The 18,898-nt window shown below is 42.6% G+C and overlaps 1 long non-coding RNA gene across 2 annotated transcripts in view; it reads right to left on the reverse strand.

Moving 5' to 3' along the window:
* Positions 1–18,898, reverse strand: part of LOC108446438 — a 50,047-nt gene that overhangs the window by 4,850 nt on the left and 26,299 nt on the right. Inside the window, exon 3 of one of the 2 annotated variants that reach the window (XR_001861611.1) lies at positions 11,557–14,670. The exons of the other annotated variant lie outside the window; for it this stretch is intronic. This is a non-coding gene — a long non-coding RNA (uncharacterized LOC108446438). Of the gene's footprint in view, positions 1–11,556; positions 14,671–18,898 lie in introns of those variants that run through there. 2 annotated transcript variants of the gene reach the window in all.

Raw genomic sequence — 18,898 nt, forward strand, 5'->3', positions numbered from 1 at the left:
AGAGGGACTTTAAGGATAATCTAGTTCCAACTCCTTCCACTATCCCAGGTCACTCCAAGCCCCGTCCAACCTGGCTTTGAACACCTCCAGGGATGGGGCAGCCACAGCTTCTCTGGGCACCCTGCTCCTGTCCCTCTGAGTCTTATTTCTTTGCTGTATGCAGGAGTTTGTAGGACTGACATGCCTGGCCTCAGGGAGAGAACAGGAGGAGAATCCCTCATTTCATCATGTGGATGTCACTTCTGCAGAGATTTGGACTTCCCGAGTCTGAACCCTCCCCCAGGACACAGTGCAGCAAAAAACCCTTTGAACAAATTTTCAGCTTTTGTGTTGCTGAATTCATACACCAGATTTTTTTCCTAGACATGAAATATTTGTCATTGTTAAGAAAGCATGGCATTTAGTTTATAGGCATGTTCTCCTGGACAATCCCAAAAGGGAAGCATTGCTTCTTGAAATGTTGCAAAGGAAAATGCTTCCAGGAGTTGGCCTTTGAACTAAGTTTCTGCTTCATTTAACTGCTGAATTTGACAGCAGTAGAGCTCCTAATTTCTTTATGGAATGAAATGCTTTCACTTCTGATCAACAGAGGCTAAATGTATTTGCAACACTGCAGGATACTCCATGGAAGAGTTATTAATGTTACATTAGACCTAAATAAGCTGAATTTTGTGTGGATTTCTGGGGACAACTACAGATCATGTTCTAATTAGGCAGAATACAATGGGAATATTGAACCACTGCTGTTACTGTGCATGCAGCTACAACCTCAACATCCAGAACAGAAATATCAGCCCCTCAAGTCTCAAGAATGTTTCTTACCAAAAGGAGCATCTAAAATTAGTGAGGATGACCTCAAGTCAGACTCTGAGCCTTCCCACTGGATAGAGAATATTTAACAGGAGTAATCAGATCGGGGTAGCATTTCAATTATCCAGTACTCAGCTTATTACATGTAGAGATGGAATCTGAACACTTATTAATGTTCATTTTGTCAATAAAAGAAAACACAATCTGTGAGATAAGACAGCACATGCAGATGGAAACTTCTGTGTGTGGAAGGAATACAGCAATTTATCCATCCACTGCTAAAGGTTCCAGGCAAGATATTTAGCAAATGTTGACTGAAAATGAACGGGCAGCAGCTTTTAACAATTTCTCCATTTTCATCATTCTTGCAATTTTAAGTGCTCTTGGTAAAACCAGCACAATAGGAGACAGCTAATCTGTTATGCCATCATAATTCCTGCATTAAGGCAGTGTTTACTAATCCTGAATCATTCCAGATTTACACCACTCTGACTGAGACCAGCCTCTGGCCCAGAAACATTATACAAGGCAAGTATTTACATCTGGGAGCACATAAGTACCAGAAACACCAGAACCTTTGATTTTTCAAAAACCCCTATCATTCAAACTGATTAAGACATGTGTCTCAATTTACTGGTTTGAGGTTTTCCAGTTACATTCCCTAACTCTCCCTCTCTTCTCTGTTACTCCTTCCTGCCTCCCTCACTCCTCCTGAGTGAGAAAATATGCCTTTTAGGCCTTTCAAAACAGTTTAAACTCAGACCTAAAGCTCCATTCCCACCTCAATCCCATGAACCAAGATGCTTGCACTGTTTTCAGCAGTTAATTAACAATGAATGCCTGCCTTTGGAGACTGGGTGAAGCAGGGTGGGGATAAAAGATGAAGAAGGCTGAGGACAGACATAACAAGAATGGGGAGGGAGCAAAGTGGGTGGCTTATCAAATTCCACAAATACCAGACGAGGAGAGGTGTTGATTTGTTGCTGGGAAAACCCTGTTTGTTTATGGAGTTTAATCACCTGTTTTATGTTTGTTGTTTGAAACATATGGGAGACAATGGGATTGTTTGCCCCCAGTGCACTGGAATACGGTACAGTAAGAGTTGTACACAGGAATTTTAAGTCACTGGTATGTGTAAATTAGGAGAGCTCAGATCACTAACAGCTAAGGCTCCTGCTCAGCCTGTGTGAAGGAGGCACCAAAGAATGTGCCCAAGGTTGACAGTCAGGAAAAAAATGTCTCGTTTGTGATCCATAAAATAAACATAATTCTTTGAGGTGAGGTGAAGGAACTTGGAAAACAATGCATCCCACATAATATCTGTCAGCAAGGCACTGCCTGTCACATAGTTTGGGCTCCTTCTGCTTGTGCTATGTCTCTTCTTTTTTCTTTTTCTTTTCGTAGCAGCAGCCAGACTGGGTGGGCAAGACCAGAGCTCTGCATCACTCTAAAGAAACATCAGTGGACATCCTGTGTCTGAGCAACTCCACTGCTTGGGCTGCGTGTAGAAGATCTTTTTGCATCCTTTGTGTCCTCCCCAGAGGATGGGATTCGTATGCCCCATGCACGGGCTGTGCTGCTGGGATGCAAAAGGACTCTCTTAGTTGAATATTTAATCACACCTGGTCCAACCCTTCTTGGCAAAAGCACAGTCTTGACAAGGTGGCCCAGCAACTCGTGCAGCCAAATCTCACCCTCTGAGCTCTGCTACAATTCAGCTTCCTCCCCTGTTGTTCAGGGATGCTGCTGCCCCTCTCCAGTAAGGAAAACACACAAAGAAGCACTTTTCTCTCTATGTTTTCCCCATAAACATCTGTAAAGTCACTCCATTATCTTTCTTCAACTCTTCCTCAGATAAAATGCTCACAAATAACCCTGTGAGAAAGGAACTGTAACTTCATCTAACACTGATTGCTTGAAACAGCTTCTTTTGTTTATGTATAAACATTGCTCAGCTAGTGCTTAACTTGGAACCTGTTAAGGGACAGGAACGCTCTCTATGTGCAGCTGCTAACACAGATATTTCCTTCTCCACGTGTAGATAGCATGACAATAAAAAAAAAAAAAACAAACAAGTACATATAAAATACAAGATTTTCTAAGAATCTCAGCTTTCATTTGCCATTGAAAGGAAACTATTTAGCCTCAGCGTTGCCATAAAAAACATTGTCATGCTGGTCCACATTCACTGAAAGGCTCTGAAATGAGAGAAAACTCAACATCCATTATTTTATTTTTTTTTCCAAATATTGAATTGGTAAGTCAACCCCCTTATTCTAGACAGTCTGATTCATGAAATTTGCCTGTCTGGGGGTGGCTGTACTAGATTAATTCAAACAAAAATACACCACAGCCCCTCTATGGGATAAGGTCTTACAAAGTTCACGCCATTCATAAATTGTTTCCAATTCCTACGGCAAATAAGTGTTTATTATTTTGTTAAAAGGGGAGGAAAACAACATCAGCATCACTTAAATGATGTGGCCCATGTTGTTGACATGTTCTGGTCACAGCCATGGTTTTTGTGAAGTCAGAGTGATTAATGGTGGAGGCTACAGGCTGTCCCCTGAGCTCTGTGTGTGTGTCTGTGTGGGCAGGGTCAGAGGCATCACACGTAATAATAGTGTGGTTTGTGAACCTAAATTTTAACCCCCCGCCTTGGGTTTAAGCTCTGTAAATTTTATGAGCTGTTTTTCAGAAACTGGAATCCAAATCAGGTTTTTCCAACTTTGCAAATTTTTGATTTTTTTTTTTTTAATTTTCTCTATTATTACTGTTATTTCTTGTCACCTACACTTGCAGAGATCACAGGCTTTGGGACGAAACCAGTGTGAGGGGTTCCTGACCTGGGCACAAGGCAGAAACAGGGCTTTTCCACAGGCAAAAGGTTCCACATGGAATGGAACTGTGCTCTTGCACAGCCTCTGAACCAGGCAGCAGGGCAGAGTCACCACTCCTTGGAGACAGCTCTTTATCTTCATTCTGGCTGCACGTGGGTGATAAAGCTGATGTTTGGATTTCATACAACATCTTCTCAATTTAAAACCAGTGTGATGCTCAGAGTCTTGGGCTTTCAGCTCTGGTCTATAAACGGCTCCTGGTAAATTATCAAAGGCATATAAATGATGTGGGAGTCTAAATTCTATTTTTCCAAAGGGATTTACACATATATTAGGAATGTATGAACTTAGCAGACTTAGGCAATAAATCTAATTGATTTCAGGAAGGTTCCTAGGTAGCTTTGATATTTTCAGAATGCAGCCCTTTGTCTGATGGGCTGAACCATTTCTTGTTTCCCTCATTATCACAGTGAAACGAATCTTGACTATCTGCCATCATCTAAAACGTGCTAGAACTCAACAGCAAAAATACAACAGTGGCACTCACAGGTGATGTCTAACTTGTTCCTCCCACTCAAACAATATTTCTGGGGTTTTTTTCCATGAGTACAAAAGAAGCCAGGTTCACCTCGAGAACGAATTATTCTGCCCATGATGCAAGTTGAGTGGGACCATGTAACATCTGCTTTCTTTTGTCACATCTTCTCTGACTCCTAAAGCTCTGCAAGAGAAGACTACACTCTAAGAACTCCAGCTCTGTTTTCACGAAGCTCAGCTCAGTTGTAACAATGTCTTGAGGTTAATTAAAATACCTTTTGGCAATTCAGACCAACCCTTTCTTGCTGAAACTCTTAAGACCAGCATCAGCTGGGGTTGACTGTGGAGTGGCTTCCCTGAACCAAAGTTTCGCTCTGTGCGCACCAACATGAAGTTATTAAAAGTCAGCGGTGAGTGACACCAGGGCGTGACTCCGTGGGAGAAGCGATGTCCTCCTGAGATCAGCCAACTTCTGCTTCAGCCTGTTCTCCTTCAGGCTGGGCTGGACCTGTCATGAGCACCCAGGGAGAAAAATTCCATTGGGATTCCAAGGCCTGTGTTGTCAAACATGTGGGGAAGCTGGCCCCTTTCTGAAGCCCCCTGAGCCAGCAGCCATTCGTGCCCCACAGGCAGAAGGAGAGCAGGACTCAGCTGCAATTTTGGCTTTAGGGATAAATGCTCGCTCCCCTTCTCTGGAGGAGCTGAGCTGCTGCCAGCAATTAAGGCTGTGAGAAGCAATTCCCTGATCTCTAGAGAGCATAACCTCTTGCCACCAGTAATTAAATTTCCCTGGTGGCTGTGGTTTTGCCAGCACGGCCCTCCAGCACTGTGTTCCTGCTCCTCGTCCCTCGCTCCGGGGTTGCACCACACCACTCCCTCTGCTCCACCAGTACAGCCATGGATGCATCTGTGCAATGAACTGGAGCAGGGAATAAGTCCAGCTCAAAAATAGCCTGGCAGAGAAACACTTAGTTTTTTATGTGTCTTCCTCCAAATTGGATCAAATTCCTGATCCGTTTCGCAGCAGAGCCACAAACCAATACTCCAGGAGAACCGAGGGGCCCGTGCACTGCAGGAGGGAAGATGAAACAAGCAGTAGGAAAAGGCTGGAAAGGGAATACCAGAAGCCAGAATTGGTGTTGAAGACTTAATCTTGTGAAACCACAGCCTCACTCTTCCAGCCAGGAAAAAGTCAGCAGCTGCTGACCAGCACTGTTTTTTCTAACACTTCAGAGCCCCCTTTGAACTTTTTTGCGGCCCTGGGGGGATTGTAGCCCACAGTCAGGGAAACTCTGCCCGGGGCTGGCCACTCAGTCTTAGTGCACTGGGACCAACTTTCCAAGGAATAGAAGTTTCCCCGGCTGCTGGCACACACAAACTGTCTGCTGGGGGAACATGCCTCTTTCCACCCACCCTGGTGAGAATTCACGAGAATCCTGATGGGGAAAAATGTAAGAGGTCAAATATAGCTCTGGTTAGAAAATCATCTTCCCCCACAACGTGTCTTGAAAAGAAGAGCTCAAAAAAAAAATACTTTCCTTAGCAGATTTATAGCAAAACATTAGTTTAGAGCACATTGTAATGGCAAAATATTGTACTCGTAACAATAAATCATTTCTTAAGAAAAACTTTCAATTTTAAAAGTGTTGGCCAGCCATGTTTAAAACAACACTGAAAAACAGAGATCTTGTTTTGAATTGTTTGCCAGTAATGTACAAAAACTTACTGAGATTCATGAGGAAATGGAATGATCTATGACTCATAAGGAAAACATGAATTCTTCTTTTTATTTTAGAGTATAAATGCAAAGATCTGTGTATGAACAAGGAGCTAAACAAATGTTTGGGTTGTTAGTAGCAGATACTTCACCCACTTTGAAACCGGAATACCGCTTTTCTGAAGGAAAACAGACTCTGCTGCAGGACAGAGTCTCAAATTATCGATAGGAATATTCATACACATCCAGTTGCTGGGGCAAAGAGACAGGCAAAAATGAATGCCAGATTCTTGGAAAGCCTTGCATATTTTACAGCAGAAATTAAAGCCATGCTCTTTAAGGAACATTGTTTAATAATATTCTTTCTTTCTGCCACCCTGTGTTCTTTTCGTTCTTTTGTTATTCAGTGTTCGCATTCAGGACAGATATTTAAGTGTGTGCATAATACCAAGCAAATGTCTCAGTGCTATCGACTTTAAAGTTCTAAAGTTAAGATCATATTTTAGTGGTCTCCTGAGCAGGATTTACATATTTTTTTTCCTTGAGCCATGACCTTTAGCTTGAAGCTTTTTGAGACTTTTTGTTATGGTAGTGCTGATCTTGATTTAAACCTATAAAACAAATGATAGGTTCACATTAGTCAAAGGTTTTCCCCTCCAGGACGTGCCATTCCTCAGCACAACTAAATGAAAAAAATAGTCAATTTTTCTAAATTTATTTCACATATTTTCTAAAGTAACATCATTAGCTGTTTGTTCTCAAGAGTTTTTCTGTTTCTCTAGGCATTCTCTTTCTGAAAATGAGGATTTTATTCAATTTCTTCCCACTAACGTTTAAGAAAACATTTAAATTCAAACTGGATGGCATTGGACCCCAACTTGAAGTGGCCAGAGTTCATCTGGACCGGACTCAGTGTCAAAATAACAAGGCTTCTATCCCAAAAAGTAAGACTCAGGTTTGGCCAATTCCACAGTACATTATTTTAGGCAATGCCCAAAACATCACAGTTTGTAAAGAAAACGTCCTGCATCTCTCCAAAGACTCCAGCAAGCACTCTGGAGTCTTCCAGAGGTCCATGAATCACATCTTGGGACACAAGAGGGTGGCATGGTTTATCTGACTCTGTCGATCTACTCCAATTGAGGGGGAAAATGTGCCATTAGTTAGATTAGATTAATGCAGCTCTTATAGCTAATTTACTGAGCAAATTTCCCTTTATGTCTGCTTTATTTTCCCTTTTGTTGCTTTCCTTTTTTGCCTTTCCTTTTCCTTTCAAGCGCTCATTCTGTGAGAAAAGATGAGATCTCCAGCGAGGAGAAGAGGGAACCCGTTAAATACCTCATTATCTCCCAGGTCTGTGTTGATTTACACTTCCAGCCAGAGAAATGGAGTTCAGTTCCTCCCTGACTGCACTGACACTGCAGATAACCCCGGCACATCCATCTCAAATTGTCAGCTCAAGACAAATTACCTTCTCTCCAGGATACTCTCTTTCACTGATTACCTGCTACTCAAATTAAATGCCATCTGACTTCTGAGAGTCTTTTGTTTGTCAGATTCCACTGGATTATGCAAAAAACGATGGGGGGAGAATCTGGTATGTTTGAAGTCTTGAGAACAGAGTGCACAGGCCCTGCTTCCTCCTCCAGCTTTGGAGGAAGAGCTCGGGCTTTTCCTAATCTGTTTGCCACCCCACTGTATAGTAAACTTTACTGTCAATAAGAAAGATAAAACCTAAAAGCCTTCTGAATAATGCCTTAAAGCAGTAGGATACTGTGAAATCCTCGTGTTCAGCGGCAAATATTTCACACAACCAAATTTTTAAAAGCCCAGGTTTTAGTTCATTTAAATATTTCACTTAATTCCTTTGTTTTAATGTGTGAAAGAAAAAGAGTGTCAGGAAGTACTTCAAAGGAGGATCTAGTAATTGCAATCATGTTTACTTAAATTTTTCTCTCAAAGACTTTTGGACTTTTTACTTCCTTCAACTGTAATTGTCTGGCCTACTATTTTCCAGTTATTCACCTCAGGCTGTTTTATGTGTTTTGGGGGTTTTTCTTGTTAAAGCTTTCCCATTCTCCAAAATGAGATGGGGGGGAGGGGCATGAAAACCAACATTTAGATGTTTCGCAGAGAAGCAATTTCAAGAAACCCGCGCTTGAGAGAAAGGATTTAAATTATACAGATCAGGGGCTGCCTTTGGCCCTTGGTGTTGAGATTTTGCTCCACACTGGTGAACTTATAAATTCTTGGGAGCTTGGAGTCTGCCCTGTGCTCTGACAACACCACAAGAAACACACGGGTGACGGCCTGGGCTATTCAGCAGGTCCTGAGTGTGCCATGTGCCCTGTCCTGACAGGGGTGTAGGGACTCAGAAGCCTTTGTCCTGGTCCTGGGGTTGCTCAGGAGGTCCCGTAGGGTTGTTGCTGGGGGCTGCTGTGCTGCTCGGTGCTGGGAACAGGAGCAGAGAAGGGGCGGGTCTGTGTTTGCCAGGTGGACAGCAAGGTCCTTGGCCAAGCCTTTAGAGCTCCATCCTCAGTGTGCACAGCAAGAGTGGGTGGTTTCACACAGAAAGCTGCATTTCAAAGCCCAGCAGGTTGAAGATTAGGACCTCTCAAGCGGGGAGCCCTGTTATCAGGAAATTGGGAAGTAATTAAGTCCCTTGGTGAGGCAGCACCCCAAGAAAAAGTGCAATCCTAAGTGTACTCAAAGACAAGACCACTGTATGAAACCAAGGGTAAAGAGTAAAATTGAAGAGTAAAATTTTAAAGAGTAAAATTTAAGCCCTGTGATACAGTTTAAAAAACTTTTTTTTTCAAACAACACTTTTGTAAATGGTGTGAAACCATATGTGCCATTTCTGTATGAAGCAGCTCATCACAAGACAATCTCCAGTTTAACAGACACAATCTCCTTGTTGAGGTATTTCTCCTCGTAAAAACAGAGTTCTTAACGTTGGTTGACTGAAGGTGCAAATGAATCTTTTTTGTTCTGAAATTATTACAGAAAGGCAGAGATACACCAGTCTGTGCTAATAACCTGCCTACAGAAGCACCACATTCATGCAGTTCACTCCCTGTCCTTTTTTTTGCTTCCTGGTATGCTGAAATGTTTTCCTTAAACGTAGCTTTGAAGATTTCCACTTTGTTAGAGAATGAAAGCTCCTGGTGGTAACATCTTGGGAGATGGGACAGTGATTAATAGTCACACCTTGCCCATGCCAAACTGATAGAGCTTCAGACAACTGGGGAGAAGAAGAATGGCTCTGCAGAGAGCACGGGGGGTTTTATTTCACACAAATCCAGCAGCAGCACTAACAGGCCCGCCCATCACCCTGCTCTGACTCCCAGAGTCCCTCAGCACACCCCAACTCGCTTGTATCCTTCCTCTGGCTTCATGAATTCCTTTCTGCTGAGTGGCACGGCTTGGACAGGATGGACAGAGAGCATCCTCACCCAAATCAGAGCTCTGCTCATTGGCCAGAGAGCTCTCCTGGGAGGTAGGACATGAGCCTTGAGTCCCCTGGGGCAGAGGAAGAAACTGAACCCTGACCTTCTCTACACAGAGATCAGTAGCCATGGGTCCCCTGCATGTCCCATGTCATGGATTTCCCAGGGCTGTCGTGGCTTCAGATGTCCAGCCTCCTGCTAACCCAGTCCTCCCAAACAGCCCCTTTGCCTCTGCTTTCAGTCTCACACTCCCAGGTCCCTTCTGGCCACGGGAGAGCTGACATTCCTGGTGTCCCTTCTGAGCTCCTGCTTGCATTAATGAGCCTCCTTGCTGTCCTGCTCGTTTACTCCCAGCGGCAGGAAAAGGGGGGAGGAAAACAGGGATGCCCCTTAAAACTGCTTTGCTTTAAGTGCTGAACTCTTGGTCCTTCCTCCTGCCCACCTTGGTCATTTTGCTGCTGGAGGTGTCCTTACCACGGCAAAGACAGAATTGTCTTCACTGAATGTTTCTCCTGTGAGGGTGGAAAACCATGGGAAGCTGATTATATCGACGGCAGGAGTACTTAAGGATTCCCTGGCTACATATAAACATGGAAACAGGGTGGGACACCAACTGGAACACAGCTGTCCCTCCTGCCAGACTTCGGGAGATGCAGGCTCTGCCTTTTGCAGGAGGGGCTGGCTCTGTATTCCAAGCACAGCTATTCCAGGTATGGCTCTTCCAGACTCAGTGAGCCGACTCCAGAAAACACTTCTCGTGGGCCAGATGTGTTTGTTCGGGAGGCAGAATTTGAAGGTGCTCAAGGAAGGGATGGCCATGGTACAGGAAGTGAAAAGAGGAAGGACAAAGAGGAAAGGTCTTTTTGAGCCAAATGCAGTTGGAAAGAATTTTCCAAGAGTTCAGCTATGTAATTTCGAAGAATTTGGAGAGAATAAGCACCCAGAGACATTCCATCCCTTGGACCTTTCACAACGAGATAGTGATCAAGCATTCTGCAGAGAACAATCCTGCACTGGCATGAATATGCCTAGATGACCTCAGGAGTCCTTTGCTCCTTTAATTGCAAAGACTTGTTACAATAAAAAAGACAACAGTGTTGTGCATGATAAAAGGGGCATTTGCAACTAAAAGGAGTATTTCCACATTAAGAAACTCCTTGGGTATCCAACCACAGTAAATATTTAAAACTGCACCACTGTGAGAAAGAGCAAAGGAGATAGTGGCAAAAAAAAATAAATATATATAAAAAAGGAAAGAGAAGCAAGGTTTCAAAGGCAAAGCTCTCCTCTGTGTGTGAGCTTGCTAGTGTGAAAAGACAGGGACAGAGGCATCACACCCATTAACATTGCCAGGCACTAATGAACTGGCTTGCAAACTTGCTACTGAAATTCCTGCCTAGCCATCAGAATGAGAGAAAATGTTTGAAATTAATTTAGTTGCCATTTAAATTCAGTGGCTGTTCATTCAGCGAATCTCTGATAGGCTGTATTTACTAGGACAGCTTAGAACATTGGGTCCAAGCTCTAAACACAAGCCAGATATTTCCATTTCTAGTAGGAGAAAAAAATAGTTGGTATTACTGAGCAGCTCTGAACTCTACAGTGAAAGCACCTTTTTTTTCTCCCCTAGAAAAACAAACCAACTGGATTTACAGAAAATAAAAAAATATGAATCCAAGTGTGAGCAAGATGTATGTGAAGCGCTTGGGCAGCACCTCCCAGCAGTGCAGGAAATGCAGATTAATACCACATTCTGCTGTGTTTAGCCCACTGATCCGTGTTTCCACCTCTAGTGGATGTTGCAGAGTAAATTCCCATTCAGATTTCCCTCAGAAGGCTGCAGGAGTTGTTCAGTTCAATACTGAAAGAAACGACTGCAAAATCAAATTCAGCTCAAGAGGACAGGACTGTGCAAAACAAAGGAAACTCTTCTGTTTCTCCTAAACCCAACCACTGCATTTAGCATCTGATTTCAAAAGCTGTGGAGATACGCTTTGGACTTTTCCAAAATGCCACAGAAAAGGGTTTTTTTCTTCTTTCTGAAAACTCTGCTTTTGCTCTATGCTTGTGTCTGGTCATTTCTTTGACATACGAAGACCAGGTCTATGAACTCAAGCAGCTTAAGCAGCTGTTTAAAGTTAAGCATAAAGCTGTGAATATTTATTTTGAAGTACCATTCCACAGCATAATGAAATCAAAGTCCCCCAAACTCAGTAGCAGGCAACTGACTGTGTTCCAGTTCTGCCAAAAATACTGGCATTTTGTAATTTGGGAGAAAACAAAATTGTGAAAAAGCACATTTTCTTTCAGCTGTCTTTGTCAGATGAAATGTTTCTCCAGCCATATCTCATCCATTAGATGAGTTCCTAAGGCTAGGGTTCCTCTAGCTCCAAATAAAAAATCGCAGCACAGAGCGGGAAACCTTCAGCTTTGCCTTTGTCAGGGTTTGCTCCTGTCCTGAGGGGAGATACAGTCAGTAAGGATGAGCCTTGCTCAGTCAGACACTTCCATTGACATTCCTTGATTCTTTTTAGTTTGCTGACCACTTTGTAGGAGAATCATCCTCCAAATCCCAGCCTTTCCTGTCTCTGCACTCAAAGCTTTACATTTCTCCTGGTTTTCCTTAGCTCTCTTTATACTTCTCAGGTTGTGCAGAGGATCCAGCAATGTTTTCACATTGCCTGAAGACTGCCCAGCTGAAGGCATTATTTTGGCCATATTATTTCTGCCATATCTCACTTTTCCCTGGTTCAGTTTTCCACAAAGGGCCAACAAGAGGAATCCAGTAAACAATTCTTAAGTGAAAATTGTTCGGGCATCATGTCTGCCAACTGTGTTGTCCTATTTCAATAAGAAACCCCGTTTCTTCATAACAGCAGTTAGAAAATTATTAAATAATGACTCACATTAGCAGGTAGCAGGACAAATCCTAATTTCCTGTTTGTAATCAATGCACGCAGTAAATTTAATTAATAAACATTGATTTTTATTGGCCATGGATGTCACACAACTAGAGAATAGATTTTCCCCTGCATATTTATCTGAAAGTGATTTTGTAAACAGAGACGTGTCTCGCCCAAGATTATACACAAGGTGTGAGAAAAGAAATGAAGCGGCAGAAGCCTCTGGTCCTCCACTCCCTGGATTTCCGTTATTCCACTGAAGTCCATTGGAAAGACCTGGTGATCTGACAGGGGCCAGAAAGGTGATCATTTCTCTAGCATTTAAGAGAGAGTTTGTTTGTTTGTGTTTCTAACCATAACTGGTTGAAGAATGCCCCCTCTTGCAAATATTCTGTTTTCTGGCTTGGTTATGTCCCTATAAATTTGGCCCCAGACATTTTATTTCAGTGAGAAATTGAAGGGTTGCAGGTGATTTGTAATCCAAGATTTAGAAAAAAATGAATCATGGTTATGTCAAGCAGGAAGATAATAATGACAAAGGTGTGGCAGAGGTGGGTTGCTCAACTATTCAGTAATCTGGGATATCGAAGCACTCCAGGGAAAATCCATGCCACGAATAAGACCAGTACACACTTTCCCAGTGGTCTGCAGATGAAATCAAGGGACTGCTTGGAGGTGAAATTAAAATCAGAACGTCCACTAGCAGAACAATGTGGTGGCTGTCACTTTGACAGTGACAGAAGATCATCTCTGACGGCCTCACTTAATTTGAGACAAGCGACTTTCAAGGAAAAGAAATAACCTCGAAGGAAATGTAAGAGAGAACAACTTCCTTTAGGTCAGCCTGGCATTGTTGTCCTACTTGTGAGAAAACATTCCCAGCGAGGAATGGACTTTCTAGTCTTGTGAGGGTTCATGGTCAAAATAAACAGAGAAGAAACTGTGGGTAATGGACAACCGTGAGCACTCTTGTCTGTCCTAAAGGAAGCTTTTCATTTTTATCCAGTCGTTCTACACACAAAAAGATGTGTAAAAAGGCTGTTGGCATTACCTTTGCTAATGCACTCAGGTTCTTCCGAGGAATACAAACTTAGAAGGCTGTTTTATCAGCTGTCTTCAAGGGTTAGCATTATCCTTCGGCTGACCTGAGAGGTTTGAGGAGGCTGCTCTCAATGCCGCAGCACGATTTATCACAGTAAGAGGGGGAAAATGTAGAGTTAACATCGTATTTTGAAGCAGCACTTTGCTTTTTATCAAGGCTCACACAGTGTAAAATGTAAAAGGGGCTAGAATGACTCCAAAGCAGGTGCTGGTCTCTGCTAACAATGTCAGTGGAAATTAGTCTGCGGGAGTACATGTGAAAGGGACAAACACTCCATCCCTTTACGCTGTAGCCTGGCAGAAAAGAAGTCATTGACATTCCAGAGGAGGCCGAGTTAATCAGTAACACACCTGATTAGTGTCTCACAACTCCACAACAAAGATCTTTTCTGCCTCTGCTCACATCCCTCGGAGGATGTGGTGAGACACAGAGGTGCTGCCCCTTGGCCCTCAGCATCCCTCCGCGGCACAGGGGACAAGCGGTGCGGCACTGGGGACGGCAGGAAACAGTTCTGCGATGGAGATTTAACATGGAGATTGCTGGCTGCGGTGTCCACATGGATACGTCTCATTATCGGAGATAAAGGGTCATTGGGACCACCCTTTTTTTTAATGCAAATTAAACGTCGCCCGCAGACTCCTTTGCAAATCGTGGGTGCGTTCCCCTCTCCGTTTGGCAGGGTTCAAAGAGTTGCTCGGGTGTGTGACCTGAGGGTGGGGCATTTCCAAACACTTCGGCCTCAGCGAGTCATCCAGGGCACAAGACTTTCTTGTGAGGCAAGAAAAGGGCAATTTACACTTCTCCCTGGAGAAGGTCCCAGTCGCTGTTTCTCCCCCTCCACCACCCCCGACCTCACAGGCTCTCACCGAAATCTGCATGGAAGTGCTAACGAAACGAGTGAAATCCATGGTGACTTCGGATTGCCCAGCAGGAGCGACACATAGATCGGGGAGGAATTTCTTCTTTCCCGAGGGCTCCTGGAGCTTATGTATGCCTGTGAGAAGAGGAAGGAAAGCTTTCCTCTCCCACATCCCGAGTGACGATGAGCGTTTGGTTTGTGCACTTCCAAATCACACACACACGCGGAGCAATTTTGATAATTCTCCAACAGTACCAGGTTTCCCTGAAAGGAGGTGAAAACATAACTACAAATTCAGCGCTTCTAGTTTGTGAAAGAGAAGGGTGGACCAGACATTTGCAATCGTTGCAAAGTGCTTGCAGACCCACAGATGACATACCTTCAGTTTTAGCTATTTTTGGCCGCCTCTGTAACCTTTTTTGCCTTTCCCAGGTACTTCCCAGCACCTTGTAGCTATTAGGTAAGCAAAGCAAGAAAAGCAAAAAAAAAAAAAAAAAGAGACAAAAAAAAAAGAGTTTAAAGGACAACAATTTAATCCTTTCCAGCGCATGTATCTGTCTCATTAAAGCATTCTCCTGGAGCGGTGTAATGATACATCAAATGGAATCCATTTCAAGGTAAAATGAGTGCTGCTGATGGCTAACACACTGCTCCCGAGGCCTGGCTTAGACCCCAGTCCTAGTGCAGCCTAGCACTGAAGTAGATTAAATATCAACTCGGGTCACGTTCTCATGGCCCAGGCACAAGTGCCAACATTCTTCCAATTATTCAAGGCCAAAGAAAGAGCAACCTGCCTGACAGAGCTGTGACACAGCTTGATTAGATTTAGCTTAGAAGCCTGCCGAAAAGGATACTGTGGTATTTAACTCAGATGGAGAAAGGAATGGCCTCTCTGTTTAAATGAACTGAGGAGGGGGGAGGAGGAAAAGAAAAAAGAAAACAGTAAAAAGATAGAGCAAAAGAAAAAAAAAAAGCAGAATATATTTCTGTAATGAGAGAGAGCATGTTTTAAATTTGAAACGATTGTTTCTCCATAACATAGCCTGCATGTTCCACGTGTATAAACTGGTTTAATTGTAAAAGGTGGCTTTGTACACCCCTTTATTTAAATAATAGCTTTTTGCAGTCTGCACAGAAATCTTTCAGACCAAATAATTTTATCTTCCAGTTAGTGTAAACCACCTTGGATAAAAAGGGCTCAAGCTGGCAAACGGGACAGAAAAGCATGGACAGAAACTGAGTAAACACTGACATTTCAAACAGAAATAGTAACAGGAGTTTGGGTAGGAGAACACACAACTCCAAAGATCAAAATATCCGAGTGATTTGGCCGCGACTTTAAAGTCTAGGGAAAAAGGCAACTGCGTGTTCTGTGATTCAGCTCTGAGCTTCACATCTAATCTGACTGACAGGAATTCCAGGAGCGTAGTAAGGCAGCCGGGCTGTGATGCTGATTTCGAATGGAGCAGCAGCCAGAAGAATGCTGCTGCTCCATCTCCTGACATTCCTCAGAGGCCTGCTGTCCAAGCATTAGTCAGAGCTCAAAAGACCCTTTATTAGGGCAAATTGACGCATTTTTCCATTGAAAACTAATCTAATTTTTAAAAAGAGAAGGAGGTAGGTGAACAGAAAAATCACACAAGCCAATATTTTTTTGAAGGAAGAAGTATCTTTTTTTTCCCCCCCAAAACCCACTCACCCATCACACTCCCCCGTGTCTCCTCTGGAGAACTTAGGAAACACTTTTCACCCCGGGGATTTTATGAGGTATTGCTGTGTTCCAGAATAGGATTCATGTGCTCATTCTGGAGATTTGTGCCGGGCATGATTATTTTTAGGTGCCTACTGCTGTTGGAGAAGAAGTAGAGCGTGGACAATTCAATAAAAGTATCAAGGGACTGCTTGTAATCACTTACACATATTCTTTGCAGAGATCCTGGCTGAGAAGGCAATAACTCATACACCTGGTATGACAGCACCAAATTTTACATGGCCTCAGTATTTAGGACTCTCTACCCCCCTGATTTGCACTATAATTTAACTGCATTGGTGTAGCTGACTTGTCCTGTCCAGAAAGAGAAAAGATAAAATGTGTTCTGTAAGATTGGAGTGTATTAGCAATCACACAAACACCAACTTCGTGACTCTGGTTAGAGGAAAAAGAAATGAAAAAATATTAAAAGGATCTAAAATTATTACACCAAGGTATAAAACTACACAGGGACCAGAGGAAATAAAATAATATGTGAATATTGATGTAAACCCCAGTCTCTAAATTCTGATATCTACATTCCAGAATGCTGCTCAATCAATTGAATGCTGGCATGAGAAAAATATCTGTATAACAAGAAATTAATGAAATTCTCAGTCAAGTGCTTTTTAAATCCTATATGAATCTTTACAGCCAAAAGGATTAAGGTTTTGTGTTGAACACTTTTTCAAATATTGGCTTCAGTTGGAAAATTTAAATTATTTCTCTCACAGTTTATCAAGACGGGATATTTTAAATTTTTATTTTGTATAAGAGTTTCACTTAGAAGTTCAGTTACATTCTATTAAAAAAAAAAAGTAAAATGGAATCCTCCAAATGAGCTGTCTCATTCAGTCTGAAGTGCATTTCCCCTCCCATTTCTTGCTCCTAAGCTGATTTCACTGCCCCCCAATTCCTTCCTCTTTCCCCACTTTTGGTTCTTACAGAAAATGTATTTGCACAGCTGTACTCATAAAGCACATATATTTAGATTTTATTAGCATTATGCTGGCACGAAAATTCTATTAAAAGTAGTTTTTTAAGTTTTAGGTTATTCTAAACAGGTATTTAACCACCAGCAAAGGGGCAGAAATCATACCAGGTCCTTGTGTAGTAAATGTCCGCATATTCTCTTCCTAATTCCTAAATGCTTTGATCAACTTGGATACAGAGTTTATCACCCTCTACCATATCTATGTCTAAAGTACTATGTACTTTTCAAAAATATTCTGAATTTTGGCTTTTTTATTGTTCTCTCTCTTTTTGACACCACACAATTCCTCCCTCCCCAGCTTATACCTGGCTCAGTCGACTTTCATAATTCATTTACATTTTGGGATGAAACCTAATAAAGGTTTTCCTTTTGATATGGGACAGTCCAGACAGTTGAAAATAGATGGCACTGGACCTGGAATCAGAGCTGCTGCCTTTATAAACAGAGCCTGGAAGCACCTATTCTTTTTTTCTTTTTTTTTTTTTTTTTGGTCTGGAAATGGGAAAGAAAGTTCATCCTCAGCATTCTGTATCAGTCTCTTCATTTTGAGAGGGTTACTGTGACCCACATAGGCTTTAATCTCCTCTTTGCCTTTTCAGGCTTTTAAGGAGAAGCTAATTTTGGCCCTCTCACTACTGGAGTTTTCTTTTTTTTTTTTCCCCACGGGAGGCATGTGGAATGTGACACTACCTGAGCACCCACTTGGGAGAAGCAAACACCTTGCACCTCAAGTGCAGCCACAGGGAGCAGAGCGGCACCCGTTTGTGAAGGAGAGGTTTGTTCTGGAGGTGCAGGGTCCCTGTGCCCTTCCAGGCTGCCTGTGAAGGGAGCAGCCCCACTGATACAATCCATTTTCTCCTCTTCATTCAAGCAGAAGAGCCGTAAGCCTTGACATTCTGCCCTTGGCAAAATAAAGTCCCCTCCCTGCCTCTGCCTTGTCCCAGGGCTGCTGGACTAATTTTTAACAAAAGAAACGTTTCTAAAATGAATGAGTCACAGAAAGAGGATCCTATTCTTCCACTTGCTACTCCTGCTAGCCCTCTGAGGGAAACAAATCCACATAAAACTTCCCTGTCATGCTATGAATTGCAGGAATTATCAATTGCCTTTAGAAATATCACCCCATTTCCACAAGTAGTGTTTTATCTATTAATTGAAAAATAAAAAGCAGGTCCTGCAAGCACAAATGATCCACTCTGACCAAATGGGATCATTCAGCTGAAAATGGGTTGCCTAATCAAGGCCTTCATTTTCCATGTGGCACCCTGATACATATTTCAACTTGTCAAGCAAACTGAAAAAACTGCAGTGGAACCTTGGGCATCCTGGCCTAATCAGGTACCGTGTGTAGCCCTGAAATAAAAGTTATTTCATGTCCACTCCTGCTCCTGGCAAGAGCAGTTGTATAAACAATTATTTCAGGTAGATTTATTTTAATTTGCTGCTGTAGCACAGGGGTTATCTAATGCCTAAACCCTCAGCTTTCTTCCTGGTCTCCAAAGGTCCAGCCAACTGCATTTGAAAGATGAGGTACTCAAGAGGGAATTGGTAGGGATGGATATAAACCTGCATCTGATTGATGTAAATTGTAACTCAGGCTTCCAAAAAATCTACTCATATTCTTCAGAGGGAAAAAAAAAAACCGAACCTGAAGTTCTGATCTGGTTGCAATTTTAGCAGAAATTTAAATTTCTAGTTTTAAATGCAAACTTCCCTGAATGTCATGGCTACAGACTACCGCTGTTTTGGACCGTTTCCTAATTCTAAGGATTTTTTGAGGTACCCAAGGAAACAAGAATCAGCAAAAGGAAAGATTAGACGAGGCACCTGACACACCTGCTGGCAAGTGGTTGAAACACTTGTAAAATTGTAACAAAAATGTGAGAAATCAAAATGGCCAAAAGCTGACAGAGAATGTAACAGCTCCAGTGGCAGGA

The sequence above is a fragment of the Corvus brachyrhynchos genome, unplaced genomic scaffold (assembly GCF_000691975.1).
Source record: "Corvus brachyrhynchos isolate BGI_N302 unplaced genomic scaffold, ASM69197v1 scaffold315, whole genome shotgun sequence".
NCBI lineage: Eukaryota > Metazoa > Chordata > Aves > Passeriformes > Corvidae > Corvus > Corvus brachyrhynchos.